Here is a 14,794-nt window from a genome sequence, read left to right as displayed (position 1 = left end):
ATCTCCCCTCCCTGCATCCTGAAATTACCTTTGGTCTTCACATTTTCTGACTTTCAAAGCACAAAGCACCTTTTATTAAAGCACGAATAGAATTGTTGCCTAGAACAAGGCACCGAGCTTCATGTACTGACATAACTATCTGGCACCTCCTTTTGAATGCAGCCAGTGTTGTTTCTTGGTGCCTCATGCTAACCTTCCGTTGCAACACTTACATACGGATAAAATATCTGTATGAAATGATAGAAAACCGATGATTCCCTCCAGGGAAGGAGGGAGGAAGCGGGTGGCTTTGGAAACAGGGGTGAGTGGCGTCTCCCTGTATTCCCATTTGTAACTGTTAGGGTATGAAGCTTTACAAAGAAAAGAAAAAAAAATTTAAAGTAAACATGAAGCTGAAAAATCATCCTGTCCTTTAATTATCCTGTGCAAAGGCTACATAGTTGTGACTGTTTCTGGTGGCAAACCAACAGTGCTCACATGCCAATCAGCCAAATGTGTGTATCGATTAATGGATGCATTCTTGGAGGAGAAAAGAAAGCTGAAGACAGTGGAGGGAGAAAGAAAGAAAGAGAAGAGAAGAAATGAAACTTATCTCAGGACAAAGGAATTAGCTGGAAAATTAGGGGAAAAGCTGGAGGTTTAGGGAAAGTGCAATGCGTATGGTCTTCCTTTCTTCTCGCCCCAGCTAGCCCGTGTTCACCTTCTTCTAAAATCTCTGCATGATGCTCACAGGAGCAAAAATGTTCAGAGTCACCTGAGACTCATCTTCCTTGGGTGAATTCCCAAACGTTGCCCCAAATCACTGTTGGACATTTTGGAATTCACCGAAGTGGCCACAAGACCTTTAGTGAGAGTTTGACGGAGATATGGAATGATATGAGACATAGGACAGGAAGAGGGTGGAAGAAAGTTACTTTCGGGACCTTCTTGGAAGAGGTCCCATGCTCATGACTTCATTTTGAAATGGCAGGAAAAACAAAACACATTGAAACAGGGCTTCAGTAGCAGTCCCAACTCAAAACGGATGCACGGAGAGCTGCTGAAGTGTTCAAAATACTGCCAACTGGCACTTACATATGCAAATGAGCTACAAATGTGACGGTCCAAATTTTGGGTTATGTGTGCCAGGACAGAGGGGACAGAGGGAGCATGTGTCTATTTCGAGACTGCACCTTTTTTAGAAGCGGATTTCTACATTGTCAGCTTCCCTGAAACCATTATCTCACATTTTGAATTATAAACATATCTTTAATTCCATTGCCTGATTCACATTTCAGAGAGACTATCATGTGTATCTGGAGGATGTAATTGGTATCGAGTGCTATGATGTTGAACAACACTGTTCTCAACAATAGCATCTTTTTTTTTTAAAGATCATCAGGATCTGATCTGCTGGCAAATGCATTTGCTGAAAAGTATAAATGTCAGTAGACCCAGGGTTTAATGAGGACACACTAAGAAAGACGCACTATATTTTTATTCTCCTCTAGGAAAATCTATTATAGCATCTCAAAAATAAGATGTCATCCTCAAAGCATCTTTTCTATCTTGTCTTCGCATGCGTGAGTTAACCCAGGACTAACTTGCAAAATGCGGGCTCCGTCTCCTCACTCCCAACTTGCCGCCATTTGTAGCCCTGCTCAAGTCGCACGTGGGGACTGGCTCTGCCTGGGGAAAAAACACAGCATCTACCCTCCTGCTGGCTGGGCACTCACCTCTGCTACCAAGGTCCCCCCCAAGCCCTGCTCACCCTGCCCTGAACCTGTCTTGCCCTTTCAGGTCTCCTGGCTCTCCAGGGTTACGCAGCTCTGGGATTTGCATCTAGCCTTATAACCTGGCATTTGTGTCCTGGTTCTTATCTGTATGCCCGGCCTCTGACCTGTTCCTGGCTTTAAATGTCACACTTCCTGGCCGCCTCGTTTGACCTGTGGACCTCTCGGTGACTCACCGTGCTCTCGGGGCTTTATGGTGCCAACTTCTTGCATCAGCAAAGTTACTTCTGATTCTTCGAGCTGCATCCAGTTGGTGGGCACCCATGCCCTGTGTCATGCCCTCAGTTTTATTCAACCTAAAATTAGTAACGAAGATTTGACTGACACAGAACCTTCTTGCCAGTTGTTGTCCTCAACCCACAAACACTACAGAGATGTGGAAAGAGCAATAAAATCTTCAGGTATAAGACGCTTCATAAAAAACTACACATAATGAATGTGTGCCATCCTACCTGAGCCGTGAACAAAAGTGGTTCATTTGGAGAAAAGGGAAGAGAGGAACCACAGGAGTGCAATTCTCCACTCAGAGCACACCTGAGAGCCAAACAGGTTCCAGAGCCTTCCTGCTTTCTCAACGCAACCTGTCTTCTCAACTTGAGCTCCCTTTCTTATCAAGAACCGGGCAGGGTCTGGGATTTTACCCCATTCTAAGCTTATAAGTACTTGTTATCATTTCATGGCTGTTGGTAGAAGAATCAAGTCCCCAGGGACAGAGACAAAGGACTTTATCATTTCTGGCAAAAGCAGTTCCTGTTCCTGTTCCTGTTCCTGTTCCATGTGTTCCTGTTCTCACAGATACCCCATGCACCCCATGTCCCACACGGTAGTGCAAGGGCCCACTGTGGATGGCCGCACGGGCAGTGGGCCACAGTAGAGGACAGGAACAGAGATTGGAGGATTCACCTCTTGTATGGCAAGCAGCCACAAGCCTGCTCTGACCCCATACCTCAAGAATGCACATTGCAAACGCTTCGAGTTGCCCGGGGGGTCTGCGTCAGAGGTGGTCGGCACCTCGCCTTCTTGGCATTCTCAGCAAGGATGAGCCAGACTTCCAGGACCTGGGTTGAATTGCCAGCCCTCTCGCTCTTACCCCAACCACCTCCAGGTGTGCGGGCCTCAGGGCTCTGCCCTGCAGACAGTCTGTGCACCTGGATCCCAGGACACACTGTCCCCCAAACTTCTACCCAAGGAAAGTGATCCTTCCTCAAGCATCTCTGCAGAGATCTCTCCCCCCGACCCCCACCCAATGAAGCCTTCCCTGATTCCTCTTCCCATCTCTAAAGGATGCTTCTCCTACAGCTCAGATTATGTGCAACATTCACTTCTTGTTTGGGCATTAGTTGCATGTGTGTCTGACTCTCCTCCAGACTAGAAGGCCTGTGTGCAGCTCTGTGTCTCGTGTAAGCTCATGTGCATGTCAGATAAACCAAAATGACCAAGGGAGAGAAAAATGTTGAAATCCAAGGAAAAAAACTATAAAGATATATTAAAACCAACCACCGCCCTTTCGGATCTTGATTTCTAAACACCGTTCTATAATAAAAGAAACTAGAACCCCTTGGAGAAACGGCTGGTTCCAGGCCTGGGGCAGGGACAGTCTTAGATGCACCTGGAATATCCAGTGGTGTCAGAAGGCAAAGAAGTGCTCAGAAAGGATGGGGGCATGTTGGAAGGACTCAAGAGTCAAGTCAAGGAGCTCCAATGGCCACAGCCAGAACAATTTGAACAAGTAAAAAACAATAATATTGTATTATAACCCAAAATCTAAAAGAAATATCCATGAGTCCATATCGATAGAAATCAATGATTGAATAAACCAACACAAGGGAAAGAAGGGACAACTCTTTCTTATAAGAAAATTCTGATTAATAATGTAGAAAGAATGATCGTTCTCAGAACGCCACAGTAATAATGCTAATACCAGCATGCAACTGTTTAAGGAGAACCAGAATTCTGGCATAGTCTCCAAGTACCTCCCCCAAGCCATTTGTTACACACAAAGGGAAAATGATGGCTTAAGGTGGAGAAACCGAGCAGATACCACCTCACCTATGTGATCAACGGCACCTTCACCAGTAGCAAGACATAGTGACATCACGCACCCCTGGTAGGATACACGGAGAAAGGCGTGTCACCTCTGCCATATTCTTTCCTCAAATACATAACTCGAATCTGTTCACAAGAAAAAAATCAGACAAACCCTAATTGAGGGACTTTCTCCAAAATACTTGACCAGTTCTCTTGAAAAAGATCAAGGCTATGAAAAGCAAAAGATTAAGGAACCATCACAGATTGGAGAAAATTAAGGAGACATGAGAAATAAACATAATAGGGTCTTTTGATTAGATCTTGGGGGTGGGCGGGATACAAAGGACATGGGTGAAATTCCAGTGAAGTCTGTTGTGAGTTCATAGTGCTGTTCCAAAACTACTGTCTCAGGTTGAATCACTGCGCCATGATTGTGCAGGATGCCATTAGGGGCAACCGAAAGGAAGACGCATAGGAAGTCTCTATAACATATCTGCAACTCCTTTTTAAGTCTAAAATTATTTCAAAATTTAAAAAAAAAGTTTTAGGAAAACAAGTAGTGAGAACTCAAGGAAAGTAGCTAAGCACTTTACTTACATATATGAACTCCTTAATTTATACAACAACACTAAGAGGGAGGTACCTGTATTGTACCCATGTTATACCTGATAAAACTGAAACATAACTGGTCCTGGCTATTAAGTAATAAGGCCAGGATTGAAACCCAGGCTCCTGACTCCAGAATCTGTGTGCTTAGCCTCTTCAGGCAAGGCCATGTGGTTCTTAGGGACATTATTTTGTTTTTTTCCTCAGTGCTCTAGGCTCCAGAGTAGAGGTTATCAATAACTGAGAACCTACTTTGTTCTAAGCACAAATAAAAAATCTCTGCAACCATTTTACTCCTTTGGGAGCCTCATTCCCATTTTACAGATGAAGAAACTAAAGCCCAGAGAGGTTTACCAGATACTATTTTTTGATAGAATAGTCTCTGCTTTTCTAAGGTCCCCCCCTCCACCCCGTAGCCAGGTTCACAAAGTAAAAACCCAGTTTCCCAGTGTTCTGAGCCAACAGGTCCCACACTAGATTCTACGCAGGACAGGCCTTTGTGCGGGGTCTGAAGATGAAAAAGAAGCCTTGTCCTACAGCTGCAACCCAGCCAAGGCACAGGCTGCAGGCTGCAGGTGGGAGGTTCTGCCTGTGGCTTCCAGGCGGCTTCCAAAGAATCTCCCCACCCCCTTCAGATGAGTCAGCTGGAGTCAGCTTCTCCACAACCCCGGTATTTACTGATATTTGTTTTCCCAGCCTCTAATTCCCCGTATGAAACTTTTTTGAAGTACCTAAGTTGGCTTTTGTTTTCCTGACCAAACGCTGCCTACGAATTTAAATGACTTTCCCCAAATCACACAGCTGGTAAGTAGCAAGGCTACATCTATGAATCTGCTCTTGTAACAAATATTTACTGAATACCTAAACTTTTCCAGTTCTACACTTGGAAGAGAGCCTTTCTTTTTAGCCCCCAGAAGACCATTTGGTTGGAAGTCTGACAATCTTCCTAGCTTTCCGTGTCTCTGTCCACTTTCACCCCCTGTGAATCCCGCTTCAAACCAGATGAACATCTCTCTAGGGAGGACGCTAAATTCCATTCACCTATGAGCATCACCATGGCTGAAACCCATCTACTGCCTTTGACACTTTCAATCACCGTGGATTGAGCTGCATTTTACTACTCATCCCCTCTTTGGGACATATGTTCTTCTGCTTCCCCTCTTCCAGAACAGTATTAGAACCAATCATTCCTCAATTCCTGCCTATTTCTTTTTGCTGCTGCTGAGGTTCCAACACACATCATTGCCAAAGCCAAGTTGTTGATGACAGGCAGCTAACACCAAGTGCAATACTCACACAGAGGAACTTTGCAAGCTTTGCAAACTGTGAAGTGCTAATAAAAATTAATTCTTTTCTTTTATGGCATCAGTCACAGTCCAATTCTGTCACTAGAGACCTGGCTGAGAAAATGTAATTTAAAAGGAAATATTGACTTATTAATTAGTGTTAGGAAAGCATCAACCACAAGCTCAAAGTATTAATAGGCACGGGTCTGTCGTGATTCTAATTAAGCAATACCAGTGTTGCAGATTTCTGGTTTATTGTGCCAAATTCGACATAAGCAGCCATTTCTGGCTAACGCTACTAATACCCAGTTAATGTAAATGTTAGCCAGGTTTATTCTTCAACACGAACAGTTTTAGATTGAATTTGATAATTATAAAGCTATGTGGGAAATAATGTGAAGACGGGAAAGAGGAAGCAGAGTTGGAAGGAAGCACAAATTCACAGCAAGGACTCATCCCTGCTGTCCCCCGAGCCAGCTGTCCCCAGCCATAACAGAGTTTTGTGATGTCCAGAGGAAAAAAGACAGGATGGGCCACAGCAAGATGACAGAACACACATGCCTTGTCCAAAGAGGGTAACATCTGCTGAGCTCCAGCCAGAAGTGACTGGGCTGAAATGTGGGTCCGGCATGGCCAGACTTTCCAATTTTTCCAGAGAAGTTAGAGTCGGAAATATACATATACATATTTACATATATATACACACAAATTTTATATATAATATATATATTATATATAGAAATTATATATAATGTAGAAATTATATATATATGTGTGTGTGTGTGTATATATATATATATATATAATCTTGCTCTTTGAATGTTGACAACGAACCACATTTCATTAAAACAAATAAAACTGGGGGCGCCTGGGTGGCTCAGTCGGTTAAGCGTCCGACTTCGGCTCAGGTCACGATCTCGCGGTGTGTGAGTTCGAGCCCCGCGTCGGGCTCTGTGCTGACTGCTCAGAGCCTGGAGCCTGTCTCAGATTCTGTGTCTCCCTCTCCCTGACCCTCCCCCGTTCATGCTTTGTCTCTCTCTGTCTCAAAAATAAAATAAACGTTAAAAAAAAATTAAAAAAAAAAAAAACTGGGCCTGTCACCTCTGATTTTCTGACTTCCTTGAGATTTAAGACACCTATATATATTTAAAATAAGAGGACCTTGGGGCACCTGGGTGGCTCAGTCAGTTAAGCATCCACCTCTTGATTTCAGTTCGGATCATGAGCTCCTGGTTCGTGAGTTCAAGCCCCAGGTCGGGCTCTGAGCTGGCAACACAGAGCCTGCTTGGGGTTCTCTCTCTCCCCCTCTCTCTGCCCTTCCCCAGCTCATGCTCTCTTTCTCTCTCAAAGTAAATATAAAAATATTTTTTTTTTAAAAAAAGAGGGCCCTTAAGAGGAAGCTGGAAGAAGGAATCCTCCTTTCTGAAGCTTCCATTTGTTAAGCACCACATTAGTGTCAGGCTCTGCGTTATCGCATCTGTAGAAGGAAGCAACTGAGAATGGAGGTTGAAAAACAAAAGAGGGAAGAAAGGAAAGAAGAAAAGGCTTTGATGCCCCACTCTGTGCTAGGGGAGAAGGGGCGCTCTGGTGAGGACACGAGATTTCTAAGGCAGGCAAAGCGGCAGCCTCTTCCTGAAAACTTGGCTAGTTTGTTTATTAATTTATTTCCTTCACATGTTTGCTTTTATTTTTAGAATAACTGATATACTTGGAATCCTAATGTATCATCCCTTAGGGAATTAAAGTCTGCAGCTTCCTGGCTTCAAGTCGCTGATTAAATTTCAAAGGAGCTGGTCGACAGGTCTCATCTGTGTGTGTGTGACCCGGCGTTCTCGCCCCCTCGGTCTCTCGCCCGTCACCGCTGCCCCACAGGGCTGTGACGACATGCACTGGAAGGGAGTGCTTGCAAACAACAGTCGAGGGCAGTTGGTGGTGTCAGTTCCCTGGAGGGGGTGGGGCATGTGCCAGCCTTCCAGACTTCTCCATTGCAACCCCGCTGGGGAGGACCCAAGATCTGTGCCTCCACGCTGCCAGCCCACTCTCTGCCTATTGTTCCCCAAGTCTGATTTCATACTTAATAATGGGGAGTGCATTCATTTTCCAGGCTGCTGGAACGAAGTACCCCAAACCGGGAGGCCTAAACCACAGACAGCTATTGTCTCACTGTTCTGGAGGCTACTAGTCCAAAATCAAGGTGTTGGCAGGATCGGTCTCTTCTGAGGGCTGTGGGAGAGAATGTGTTCCGTGCCTGTCTCGTAGCTTCTGGTGCCTCGCTGACAATCATTGGTGTTCCTTGATGTGTGGAATCGGTGCCCCAATCTCTGCTTCAAGTCCACATGGCCTTCTCCCTCTGCTCATGTCTCTGTGGCCAACTTTTTCCTTTTCACTAGGATATCATCCTATTAGATTAGGGCCCACCTTAATGACTTTATCTTTTTTTCTTTTTTAATGTTTATTTATTTTCAAGGGAAAGAGACAGAGAGACAGAGAGAGAGAGAGCATGAGTTGGGGAAGGGTAGAGAGAGACACACACACAGAATCAGAAACAGGTTCCAGGCGCTGAGCTGTCAGCATAGAGCCCAATGTGGGGCTCCAACTCATGAACCGTTAGATTGTGACCTAAGCCTAAGTCGGACGCTTAACCGACTGAGCCACCCAAGGACCCTAATGACTTCATCTTAATTTAACTAATTACATCTTCGACAGCCCATATTTCTAAATAAAGTCACATCCTGAGGTACAGAGACTTCACTATATGAATTTGGGGACACACCCGTTATATGGAAGGGGTCTCCCCCAGTTGCTAGAGACAAAATAGAAGTTGCAACCCCAAGAAGACTGAGTTGGGTTGAGATCCAAACCTGTTCTCTGCTGTTCATGGGGAAAATTACAAATGTCTAGAAGCTGGAAACAATCCAGAAGCTCCCCAGCGCCTCCCTGCAACCCAGGGGCACTGGCAGTCTCCAAGGCTGAGAGCCACTTGATCATGCAATGCCAGAACTGTCCCTGCTCATAAAATTCCTTGGCCTCCCTCGCCTCCCCACTTTCACCTTGAGCGTGGACAGCTCCCGTGCCCATAACAAACCTGTGAAGGGGACATGAGTGCCTCTACTAATTGCTGATATGGCCAGTGTGCCATTCCCTGTGGTGGTCAGTTGACAAGAGCTATACACATCAACCTGCATTCTGTTTATTTTTGTCAACTCCACTATACGCACATCTCTGACGTTGAGTGTTAGTCTTAGGAGAATGGATAAGACCTTCCATAGTGGGTTGCAAAAGATTGGTCTCTAGTCACTACACAAATTATTTTAGCCATTTCGAAGTGAATTCTCTTCTTCACTTACATGCCCCTAACTACTCGGAAGCTGTTGGAATTCCCACTTGCATTCTGTGAATTCCTTCTGGAGTGATCCTTTTGGTTGCTTCTAAGCAGAGCTGGGGGAGGCACCTGGGCTGTGAGACGATGGACTTGGTTGGGGTCCAAGCCCTCTGGCAGTGCATGCCCCACCCTCTCCTGCTCTCTGAGCTATCACATTCACTTCCAAAATCGTCCCCAGCCCTGCTGTCATAACACAGAGCTCACTTCTCACTCCAAAGTACAGCATCTAGATGTGCTTCCTAAAGTCCAGAGGATCTGGCAGGCAGGAGAGCCAGAAAGGATGTTCCTACATTTTACTTTTGTCTTTGGGCCCAAAAGTGCATATATTAATATTTCTACTGCTGTGTGCAATTCTCTCACTGCATGTCTACAGCTATACCCAGTGCAGGGAGTGACGGATCTACAACTCTTGGTCATGGGTTCCTATTGACGTTTAATTAAGACCTCTCTTAATTTTACATTTGAGGCCGTTCAACAGGGAATGGAACCAAAGTTTATCTTTAGATTTTATGTAAAATATTCATTATGCAAACTGATAATGCCAACCATATTTCCAGGGAGAACTTTTAAACTGTTTTTCCCCCCCAGAACTACCATTAACAAAGTACCACAAACTGAGTAGCTTAAAACAATAGAAACTTATTCTTTCGTGGTTCTGGAGGCTAGAAGTCTGAAATCAAGGCATGTGCTGGGACTTCCTTTCTCTGAAACCAATAGGGAAGGATCCTTCCTTACCTCTTTCCAGTTTCTGCTGGTGGCCATCAATCTTTGGCATTCCTTGTCCTGCAGCTACACCTCTCCAATCTCTGCCTGTTGTCACATGGCATTCTCTTCTCTCTCTGAGTGTCTTTGTGTCCAAATGACCCTCTTCTTATAAGGACATTAGTCATATTGGATTAGGACCACCCTGATGACATCATCGTAGCTTGATTACACCTGCATTTACCCTATTTCCAAATAAGGTCACATGCATAGGTACCGGGGCTTAAGACATAAATATATCTTTGGGGGGGGGCACAATTCAACCCATAAAGCTGTTTAAAAGTAAAATTCTCTTTAGATACTTCCAAAACATACGTTTAAATATTGACAATAGCCACACAAACTAAAAATAACTTGGTTCTGAAAACCTCAGTGGTTTCCCATTATCTACATAATGTTGAAATACCTGGGTCTAAGCAATAGATCCAACCCATCTTTCTGCTCTTCTAGTCCTTGCCAGTATGAGAGCCATCATTTTTGTGAGCACATGTGAGAGTTTGCCACTCCTGATGCACCCTGCTGGGAATACTTTTCCCATACACCAACATCTCTCAATATCTCTCCTGTGAAATCTTACCCAACTGCTCAGTTTTTGGCTTATAAATATCTATTGACTATATACTATGTGCCAGGCAGGGTGGGGGCCGATGGAAAGCACACACCCTTCCTTCCAGGTGTCCCCAGTCCAGTGGAGAACACACGAAACAATTGTGGTGCTAGAAACCAGCTTCCAGGACCATGGAGGAGGCAAAAGCTGACTGTATGCACCGAGTCCCTCTCTCACATAACAGACCCTGGGCCAGACACATTGCTTTCATTATCTCTTCTCATCCTCACACACACACTGTGGGTGGCATTAGTAACTCCATTCTGCAGATAAGAAATCTAAAGCTATGAGAGAGTCAGTGACTAGACTCAGTCTCCCAGTCAGCAAGTGAAGACTTATTCTTACATGCATCTCACTCCCCAATCCTTGCTGTTAACGCTAGAACCTGTTGAAGTTGAATGGCAGCTACCTGGGGATTTTAACCCTGTTCTAATACTTCACATTTGAAAGTGTTTGTACTGAAAATATTTCAGAAACAAAGAATGAAAGCCTTGCTATTAACCACTGCATGGAACCTAACAGGCAGGGCCTTGGATGTCAGCATCCAGAGGTTTACTTCTGAACTCTCCTTGCTCCTGTCTGGACCACTCATGTAGAGCATCATACTTATATGTGTACTCTATTTTCCATCAATATCAACTCCCAACACACACACACACACACACACACACACACACACACAGGCAAGTCTGAAAAAGAATAGAGAAACAATATACTTACTATACAATTGTAAATATATATGACTATTTATTGACCAGCATGGTGATTTGCATGTATTACTAAGAACAAATATTAATTAATTAATTACTTAATTAATTAAAAGACATTGCCTAGAGCTCATTTGTTTTATTAAGCCCTTGAAAATAGCAAAACTGTCTTATTTACAATGTATGATTTAGACCTTTCACTGTTATCACTATAGTACCTTATTTTATATTAGTTTATACATCTTTAATTAAGTTGTTAATACAAATTAATGATATATGGTCACTCGCCCCCACATACATAAGTACATACTTGTTACCCATATGAATATAAGCCTCAAATGGGGTGATTTGTGTCTACTTTTACTCACTAATGATTCACAAGCATCTGGACTAGTACCATGTACACAGTAGGTGTTTAACAATTACTTGTTAAGTGAATTAATGGATGGGCCAATAACACATAGGTCCTATGGACGATCGTAGAAAAGAAGTGCGAATAAGTCACTAATTTTGTATCAGTCTGTAAACACCATCCACATATCAGCAGTCATGTATTTTGGGTTGCATTGAAATAGTACTTCAGCTTACGTGATTTGGTTTTACTTAACAGTGATACCTTACCCAGATATCATTTAATAGGTCACCCTTGACCATCCAGAGTTCAATCTAAAAAGAGCAGCAAAACAGAAATACCATGGAGTTACCATAACACATATTACAGAGCTTCTGTCCTTATGAGCTATTCTAATAAGGTTGGCTATCTGTTTTTCTGTATCTCAAGAGAATGCAAATATTAAAATAAGAGGGCCATGATAACATCAGACCAAATGGACATCCATACGTAAAAAAAAATCTCAAACTACAACCTCACATCTTATACAAAAATTAACAGATCAAAGACCTAACCACAAAACACAAAGCTATTAGCATTTTAGAAGAAAACATAAAAGAAAAATTTTATAGCATTGAGTTTGGCAAGCGTTTCTTAGATACAGTACCAAAAACATAATCTACAAAGAAGAAAGTAATAAATTACAATTCCACAAAATTAAAAACTCTGTGAAGGTCATTGTAAAGAGAATGATAAAACAAGGCACAGATTGAGAAAAAAATATTTGCAAATCACATATTCACAAAGGGCTTCTATCCAGAATACATAACGAAACTTAAAGCTCAGAAATAATAAAATATACAACATCATCTTTAAAATGGACAAAATTATTTGAAGAAACACTTCGCAAAAAAAGGTACATGGGGGCACCTGGGTGTCTCCGTGGGTTCAGTGTCCAACTCTTGATTTCAGCTCAGGTCAAAATCTCACAGCTCATGAATTCAAGCCCAGTGTCTATCTCTGCCCTGACAATGTGGAGCCTGCTTGGGATTCTCTCTCTCTCTCTCTCTCTCTCTCTCTCTCTCTCTCTCTCTCTCCGCTCCTCCCCTGCTCATGCTCTCTTTCTCTCTCTCAAAATAAAATAAACAAAACTTAAAAGAATTTTTTTAAAGGTACATGGATAGCAGGTAAGCACATAAAAACATGCTCATCACCATTAGTCGCTGGGAAATGCAAATTAAAACTGCCACGAGATACTACCTCACACTCATCAGAATGGCTAAAATAAAAAGTAGCAACAATACAGAGCCATGGGGAGGTTACAGAGCAACTAGATCTCTCATTCACTGCAGGTAAAAATGTAAAGCAGGATAGCAACTCCGGAAAACAGGCAGTTCTGTAAAAAGTTGAAACATACACATGCTTCCCATATGACCCCCAATCCCAGGAGAAAGCAAATTTACTTCATATAAACCCCTACACACAGTACCCTTCAATGGAGGAATGAATAACAAACTGATGGAATTCCTCTGATGGAATACTACTCAGTAATAAAGAAAAATGACTTGTTACATGCACCAGCTCGGATGAATCTCCAAGGCAACATGCTAGGCGAAAGGGTATGACTCCGAAAGCGGACAGACTGTATGATTCCATTTATATGATATTCTCCAACAGATAAAACTGTGAGGACAGAGAACGGATCTGGGGTGTTGGGCTTTAGGGGTAAAAGGAAGGTCTGACTACAAAGAGCACAAAGGATTCTATTGGAGTACCCTAACTGTGATGCTGGTTAGCCAACGTACCCATGTGGAAATGTGTAGAATTGCATGCCGAAAAAAGCATCTAAGTTATTTTAATAGATGAGGTTTTAGAAAAGGTCACTGAGAAGCTGAAGATATGATTGTATCAGTAGTAGTTGATAGCTGACAGGCCAACTGAGGGCGAGGTTGCTACAGCAATCTGGGGCTAAGGGAAGACTAACATCCAGAGGACACATTTCCACGTGCCTACGGCCATTGGTATGCTCTAGTACAGAGAAGGCACGGTGCTGATGACCTTGCTAATTCAATAATGGCAGATAATATTATTTTCAGCATGGAGTTTTTATTTTCTGGGGAAAAATATAAATGCATACCTATGTATATGAATATGTATGTTTTTGAGGATAACAATGATTCATCATGAGCTGTCAGAGCCAGAATTCCCAGAAGACAATTCATGACAGAATTTCCTTAGGTCAACTTGGCAAGGTACCGCCTCAGCATGATCAATACGAATCTAGGAGATAGGGCACCATGAGTCAAGGAAAGCTCTAGTTCAGAGGCAAGAGACTCAAGGGACCCAAACAACTGAGCTGAATCACCTGGACACAGGGGCAAAGCTCAAAAGAGGCTTCAAGTAAAGAGGGTGTCCCAAACAGGAGCACATGAGGACAGAGTGACACATGGCCATGGGCCAGCCCGTCCCAGAGCTACTCTCTTCTTCTTTCCCGAAACATCTGGTTTTCTCTAACCATCCTAAGAATGGGATTTTTAAGTGGCAATCTCCTGCCAGACTAGCCTAGAAGTTTACAGTGCTTTTTTTTAAAGGAGATTTCTATGCCAAATGATTAATACTAATATTTTTAAACTCATAATATGGTACACTTTGTTTCTTGACAAAACCACTTACAAGGAATAGCTCATTTGCTGACGAAACTGGATTATTGATGTGTTTCTATCTCTGCCTTGTGATTTCTATAATAGCAGAATAATGAAGTATTATTTAGCTTAATACAATCACTCGAGTTTCTCTATGGTCTTGGAAGGAAGAGATACAAGCTAGGAACCTTTTTGAGGTATAATCAGTTTCCTATACAAGACATTATATAAATAAAAAGTGGAATTAATTTAAATGACAAGTGGACGGCCGTATATCTTCATTATGTCCTAGGACTAGTGATACCAGGAAATTACTCAACTGAGAACACTTTGTTATTATAGAGGCTGTGAGAATCTAGAATAGATCTATATAAAATAATCCTCTAAATAAGATTAAGGTTAAAGAGCCTTATGAACTTTTATGTTTCATAAAACAGCAAAACTCTGTTAAGTGAGAGAAAAAAAAATACAAGTATGTAACATTTAATAGGACAAGAATACTAAGTCAGAGTGGACTTTTCATTGAGTCAAATGAAGTCTCAATTCCACCGTCTGGCATTTTGCATTTATCTGTCTGCAATGTAATTTCTAAATGAGTTGACTGATTTTTAACCAAATTCAATACCCTCCCTAACAAAGAGTAATAAGATACATCTTAAACCCCTTTTGCT

At 42.7% G+C, this 14,794-nt stretch overlaps 1 long non-coding RNA gene across 3 annotated transcripts in view; it reads right to left on the bottom strand.

The window, feature by feature from the left end:
• Positions 1–14,794, bottom strand: part of LOC125914576 (uncharacterized) — a 38,968-nt gene that overhangs the window by 7,693 nt on the left and 16,481 nt on the right. For 2 of the 3 annotated variants that reach the window (XR_007455348.1, XR_007455350.1), the window contains exon 2: positions 1,949–2,068. This is a non-coding gene — a long non-coding RNA (uncharacterized LOC125914576). Of the gene's footprint in view, positions 1–1,490; positions 1,669–1,948; positions 2,069–14,794 lie in introns of those variants that run through there. The other variant, XR_007455349.1, reaches the window with a different exon arrangement.

Source organism: Panthera uncia (genome assembly GCF_023721935.1).
Source record: "Panthera uncia isolate 11264 chromosome D3 unlocalized genomic scaffold, Puncia_PCG_1.0 HiC_scaffold_8, whole genome shotgun sequence".
Lineage (NCBI taxonomy): Eukaryota > Metazoa > Chordata > Mammalia > Carnivora > Felidae > Panthera > Panthera uncia.
The sequence above is the reverse complement of the archived record's forward strand: the minus strand, read 5'-3'. Positions and strand labels throughout refer to the sequence as shown.